The sequence below is a fragment of the Monodelphis domestica genome, chromosome 3 (assembly GCF_027887165.1).
Source record: "Monodelphis domestica isolate mMonDom1 chromosome 3, mMonDom1.pri, whole genome shotgun sequence".
Lineage (NCBI taxonomy): Eukaryota > Metazoa > Chordata > Mammalia > Didelphimorphia > Didelphidae > Monodelphis > Monodelphis domestica.
In genome coordinates, this window is record NC_077229.1 from 369,949,598 (window position 1) to 369,957,293 (window position 7,696).

A 7,696-nucleotide genomic window follows, 5' to 3' on the forward strand; every position below is an offset into this window, starting at 1 on the left:
GCTCTAAGGACATTCTGTTTGGAAGGTAGCCAAATACCTTTTCTCTCCTCTCCCACACTTTACTTCAAAGCCTCCCAAACACTGAGCTAGCTCTGGCAATTAGTGCATTAACCTCATCATCTATATGTTCATTCTTGGAAAGTTTACTGCTAAGGTAAATGAACTTCTTCACAGCATTCACAATTTGCTCGAACTGACAGTTCTTTATAAATGATGTGGTGCTAGCTAGTGGAGAACCTGTTTTCTTGGTATTAACTGTCAGACCAAAATTAGCACAAGCAGGAGAGAAATGATCCACACTTTGTTGCCTCTCAGCCTCAGAAGCTATATCCAGAACACAATAATCTACAAACAAGTATAATCTGAAAACCAAGCACCAACTATCCTTCTATGTTAGTCTTGGCTTGTATGTAGCCTTTTCAAATTAAATAATTGACTATCAGTGCAGCAGCTAATCTTGCTGCCATTTTTTTCCCATGGTAAGTGTCAATAAAAAACATCATGCTAAAAAGAATGAGAGTAAGCATACACACCTGCTTCACTCCATTGGTGCCTGGGAAAGCACAATAGCATCATCCATTATCCAGGACCCATGTAAGAATGCCATAATGAAACTGGCATATAATACCTCTGAATCTCTCCAAGCAACCAAATATTGCCATGATTTTTCACAAGCCCTCATGACTGACAGTGTCAAAGGCTTCAGTCAGATCAATGAACATTGCGTATAGACCTCTGTTTTGCTCCTGGCTGAAGTCATGATGTGGTGTTTGCTGCTTGACAAATGCAAGAGAAATTCCTTATAAATCATAATCCCTGTTAAAACTATGCCATATGTTAATGGTGTCACTCAGTGATTTAACCTTCACATAATCAAAAGCACAATGAGACATTTATCTTAAACTGGAAAAATGGTTTCTTGTCCAATACAACATCTCTTCTTGTTTGATTATAATTAAAACCAACATAAGCAATAAGTATGTAATAAGTTATTAGCTTCAGTTGACCCATGTGAAGATGTGGTAAAGATGTGGCACATGTACCCTAGCAGCATGGAAGGGCCTGCTCAGTTCCCCCTTTCTACCATGCCTGAGGACATTTTTGTGTTCCTTGCCATTCTGTCCAGCAGACCAATGCAAGCACTTCCTCTGCTCTCTGGGGTAAAAGGAGGGGCTCACAGGTAGCTTGAAAATTGAGTTTGGGCACATAATCTCTAAAAGTTTCACCAATGCTGCTACTGACCACTTATTCTGAGGGAATTCTTTGATTTGGCTGAATGTTGTTTTCTGAGGGAAGACTATGGAATTACATCTGAATGGGAGTTTTGAAATATTTGAGAGAAATTTTCTTTATTGTTTTTTCCTTCCATAGCAATGCATCTAACTAACACTCCTCTCCATTTCCAATTCAGCAGGCATGCTATATTTATTTAAATGATCTTTTTCTAAATGCATTCATAAGAAATATGATACCAAAAGTAAAAATTTAAGGAAATAAAATGCTTAAGGAAAACAAGATTTTTTGTTTGTTTTGGATATTTTAAAGAATAAATGGACATGATTATTTCAACAAGCCTACAGACTTTCAACTTCAGATTTTTTTCTTTTTTAAGTTAATTTTTTAATTAAATGCAGTATTTTGAAAATATATTTGGGTAGCTAAATGATACAGTGGATGGACTGCCAAGTCTAAAGTCAGGAAGACTCATCATCTCAAGTTCAAATCTGACCTCAGAAAATTACTAGCTATGTGACCCTAGGTAAGTCACTTAACTGTTTGTCTCAGTTTACTTATTTGCAAAATGAACTGGAAAAGGAAATGGCAACCTACTTCTAGAATCTATAATACCCCAAATGGGGTCACAAAGAGTCATATATGATTGAAACAACAATTAAAAGAAACTTAAATAATACCCTGTTATTTTAAGTGATCTATTCATTAATTTAAAAAATGAGGTTTTCTACTTTTAATTCACAAATTATTTTTAATTCAATAGGATTATTTCAGAGGAGAAAATACATATATTTTAACTTTAAAAAACGCCACTACTGTTAGAAGTTAGATGGTCACTTAAGTAGATTTTAAATCAATTAATTCAGTAATCAACATTTTCTAGTTCATCTGAAGCAACAGGGTATTCTGAGCAAGAGATATAGGGTAGCATATGCCAGGCAAGTCAAACCACACTATTTTCCTTAGACCCTGAGAGAGATATCTCAGAATCCTGTCTAAGATCCTTGGGAATGTTAATGCCCCACAAATAACAAAGGACCTGCTTCTAACCTGGTCCACATGCCCCAGACCACTGGTCCTAATTTTAGTCCAACTGTCATAGCTATTACCCTATCTGGGAAGCAACTTCTGTTAGTTAGGACTGTATAGACCATTCATAAGACATATGAGGTGGTCGGGTACTTCTAGTTTAACAAGAAGATTGGGGATATAGATATGGTCAAAGTAAGCCTACCTTGGTTGTTTATGAATTCACTTTTTGTTTGATTTGTTTCAATATGACAGTTTGCCAGTGTGTGTAATTACATAAGCAACTCTGGCTATAATTTATAATCTTATAAGCTTTGTCTAATTCAATAAGAGATTAAGTGAAATGCTCAGTGCTTCATATTTTTTATATTTCAGACACATTACTTGAACCTCTGTTTTCCTGAATCTAAAAACAGGCCTTTATTTCCCCTGCCCCCCCTCTCTCTTTATCTCTCCCCACTCCTCTCTGATTTTCTTTCTCTCTGTCTCATTAACACATAAATAAATATATATATATATGATATTTACTTGTATTTTGATTATATTTTGGAGTTGTATTATTTGTATATTATATAACCACATCATATATTTATATATGATATATGAATATATATCAAAGAAGTAATATATGACATTTTAAAAAGGATACACACATATATATAGAGATAGATATAGATATATGGGGAGTAATAAAAACAAATAGAAAGACAGTCTCTGGCTTCAAGGAGCTTATATTCTTATGGGAGGAGATAGTATATAAAGGGGAACAAAGAAGCCATCCATGGTGGTCAAGGTGGGAAGGAAGAAATACCTAGTGAAGCATGATTCTGAGGTGCAAGAATTCAGTTACAGGGCCAGGAGAAGGTTGAAGGCCAACTGGCTGAGCCTTTTCTCAACACAGAAGGTCTAGGAAGAACTGATCCAATGGAAAATAGAACTGGTCTTATAGAATAGTAGTGTCCAAGTCAAATAGGAACAAATCCATTGGCATATTGACTTAAAGAAAAAAAAAATACTAATTAACATTATTTGTATTTAACTTTTATTTATTTTGTTAAAAATTTTTTTGATTACATTTTAATCTCATTTGGGCAATGAGTTTGACAGTCCCAGAGATATTACAGATTAAGGAAACCCCAGGTGCTGAGAGAAATCCCAGGATGAGCAGAATAATAACCCAAGATGAGTAGAAAAAATATGTTTCAGAAAGTTAAGAACAAGGAGAGGAAGAGAATGAAATTAGCCATTAACATTAAAAAAAAACACACTTTTGAATAAGGAATTAGAATGACATGATTTTTTTGGCAGGGACTACAGTGAAAGGTAGAACAAGAGTTTGAATGTTAGAAATTTTCCAGATTTGGAACTTTTCTTTTTAGTTTGACACTGTTTTAATCATTTATATAAAGCCTATTCACAGCTTGACAAATCATGAGACATTTTGTATGGAAATGTCCTTTCCACCAGAGCATACCATTTGGAAATGTATATTTGCTAACAATTTCCATAGTACTGTTTTCATGTTAAAAATAATAAATGCCCACATGCATATGGAACAATTAATCTCTTGTCTAAATTGGACAAAATGTTGACTACCTGTAAATGGAGTCTGAATTGGTGCTTTGTTCAAAGACCTAATGTAATTCTTGACATTTAAAATTTTATTTTAAGATATGCTAGGTATAGGGGTGAAAAGAAACCATTTTCATGTAATTCAATAAAGTTGAACTAATAATATGTTGAACTAATATATATGGGGGAACATTAAATGATCTCAGTTTAAAGGAATTGAAGAATATCTGGAGGATATTAAAATTTTTTTCATAGTAAGATATTACTAGAAAGATATCCATAGTGGTGTTCACATTATAAGTAATGCTTATAAATGTCTCTGTTGACTAAGCTACCTTTAGTCCACAGGAGTCAGTGGTTCTTACCAAGATAAGAAATATGTTTCCCACTCACAAGTAAGGTGGGTCCATAGTCTCTATTTTCCCTCTGTAAATAAGAGTTTAAATTTAGATTTTATGCTAAATATGAGAATTCTCATGTAATATTGTGGACAGGGATTTAAAAATATTGTAGCCTAAGTCAAAATGACTTTTAGCAGCTTTATTTACAAAGAAGTGGAAAGAGTGAAAATGGAAAAAATGTAGATAAAGAGACAGATTCTAATAATACTACCAGCCCTTCTCCTGAGAAGCCAGGTTCAGGCCTGGCAGGGGCTCCCTTGTCTTCAAATGGATTTCTCAGTTATCTTCAGCCAGAGGTCCACCAATACAGCCTCCTCCAAAGCCAAGGCAAGGATCTCAGCCACTCACTCCAAATGCCTGGAATCTCTAGAACCAATCTCTCCAAAAGCCAGAAAGGAATCCCTAGAACCAATCTCTCCAAAAGTCAGGAAGGAATGCCTTCAGACCATGTTCGTCTCTTCTTTTTATTCTCCTTTTTTCCACATCACTTTCTGTCATTTCCTGTCATTCCCCATTCTTCACAGAAACCAATGGCAGTCTTTCAATTTGCCTAGCACTGCCCAAGGAGGTAGGGGGGGGGGGAATGACCTTTGGAGGTGTGGGCTTACTCTAGTATGTGACTTGTGAACTCTCTTACTTAGTGTTAAGTAGGGGCACTTTAAGTTCTTGATCTGATTAGCTAAAAATAGAAGAGGGGAGAATTAATCCTACCTTCAGACCTCCAACATTATTCCTGTGCATTGACCAACACTTTGCAGATTTCAAATAAACATATTGACATTGATTACTTGAAAAAAGGAGCTGCAATTTCCAATTCTTTTTGTGAGAAATACATATAAAGTAATTAAGCTGGAGGGAATCTTAATTTATGAAAATGTTGTTTACATGCTGCTTCGTAATGGCCCCAGACTACAAAGTGATTGACAGAAGCTACATTGTTTGATGAGGGACTTGTAGGGAACTAGGGAATAAAATCTATTTGCCTGTAGAGAATGAAATGTGAGTACTAAAGCCAAAATTTCAAAGATGATGTGAAATAAAACATTTCAGAGTGTGTTTTCTCCACTACATCTCATCAGTCCTTTCCTGGGAAACTCTGACTAGTTTTCTAATACAGTTTCAATTGTTTAAAAGGAAAAAATACAGGAGAAACAAGTCTCATAGAAATTTAGGTCAAAGACAAATAATGTGAATTTATGACTACAAAAGTTCCACAATTTCAACTACATAAATACAGCTTCTATTAATGCAAATGGCAACTCCTTTTGTTTTAATTCTTCATGATTTTTTTTGATGAAATACAATTCATTATCTGAATGTGAATTTCTTTGAACTTAGCTAGTTATCAAATACCAAACCCAGAACCTATCTTTGTGACAGTATTCACAGATTTTCTAACTTGATAGGATTTGTTCAAGATTACATTCAAAAGAATTGAGGGGAAAACATGCATAGTTAAATGTCAATTAATTAATTAATAAGATAACTAAGAATGCAGAAATAATTGCCAAACATACTTTCATATGAATGTAAAGGCTTTATGAAAATATTTGTGTGTGTGTAATATTTCCTTGCCAAAGAAAAAGAAAGCAACTGTCAATAATTAGATTTTAAAACAATAACTAGTTGAATGAGAGTAGAGAATATGTGATGCTGTTTATTGTTAATTCCCATTAGAAGTTTATTACATAGAGTGAAATACAACCTTAAAGGCTTTTCAGTTATGATCCTAGATACTCCAACAATGAGTTATGAAGTACTTGCCTTCATTTCATGAGTGTCACTTGTTTATTTTCTCTAGAAATTTCAGTACTCAATCCTTGACCAATCATATCAGATTGTATTGACATAATTGTCCAATAAAATGTTGGGTTTGCATCTTGAGGATTGTTATTAGTACCATGGCTTTGAGCTTACTGGTCACACATAACCTTCCAAATTATAGCCGATTGAATGAATGATTCTTTAGTCAGTCCTAGATAGTACAGTGGATAGGGTGTAGGGCTTAAAGATAGGAAGATGTAAGTTTAAATACAACCTCATATATTGACTAGTTGTATGACCCTGAGCCAGGTGCCGCCTCACTTTTCTCAATTCATGTAAAATGAAGATAATAACAGCACCTACTTCACAGCATTGATGTGAAGATCAAATGAAATAATATATGTTAAATGTGCCTAGAATAATACCTACTAAATGATAAATGTTATTTAAATGCTTATTCCCCTTACTTTCTCCTCCACTCTTATCACACCATGGAAACAATTTGAGGGTTATTTTTTTTTCATACTTCCACTCACCCCCTCTTCCTTCCACTTGTTGATTTTTGTCTTTCCCAGAAGTTTTCATTCCTAACATTTTTCCAGCCAGATGTTTTCTGTGCATATGTTAAGATCATATAAGATTTATTGGCAGATGCAATCATGGGGATTGTTTAATGATCTCTTAATTTTCAATGTCAAATAAGGTCTAAAATATGGAGATTTGTACTCACTAAAGATATTTGCCACAGTCATAAGGGAAGTCTGGTGCAAAGTTGAAAAGAAAGAGAAGTTCCTCTAGGTAGTAAAGTCTATAGATGCCTATTTTTGTGGATGATACTATGTTTACTGTATTAAGTCTTGAGATACCATAGATCCTCCTCCATTACAGTAGTAATTGATTGGAAATGAAGCAGAGTAAAAAAGTCAGTGTCATCTTCAATGTTTTAGACATGGTGATTGGAAAAATGGCGGCATCTGACAGAAATGGGGAAATTTGTAAACGGATGTCCATCAATTAGAATATAGCTGAACAAATTGTAGTATATGATGGTGATGGAATACTATTTTGTTGTAAGAAATGATGAATAGGATGATTGCAGAAATAACTGGAAATACCTACATTAACTGATGCAGAGTAAAATAAGCAGAACCAGAAAAACACTGTACACAGTAATAGCAAAATTGTGGAATGATCTAATCAAATGTGATAAATTTAGCTACTATCAGAAATACAATGATCCAGTATAATTCTGAGAGATTTATGTCAAAGAATACTATATACCTCTAGAGAAAGAACTGTTAGAGTAGGGATATAGAAGAAAGTATACAATTTTCCACTTGTTTATTTGGGTATATGTTTTGGGGTTTTGGTTTTATGAAATAATTTACTTTCAAAAATGCACAGCACTGAAATATGTTTTATATAATAGTACATGTATCAACCAGACTTAATTGCTTGGCAGCTCTGGGAGGTAAGGAAAGAGAGAGAGAGAGAGAGAGAGGGAGAGAGAGAGAGAGAGAGAGAGAGAGAGAGAGAGAGAGAGAGAGAATTTGATTATACAATTATAGAAATCTTATGTGTAAATTTATTACATGTAATCTGTAAAAAATAAAACAAAATGTCAGAAAAAAAGAAGTATGGAAATTTGGAGGGAGGAGAGAGGGTTTAGGGGAAAACAATTAATTCTTGAATTTGTA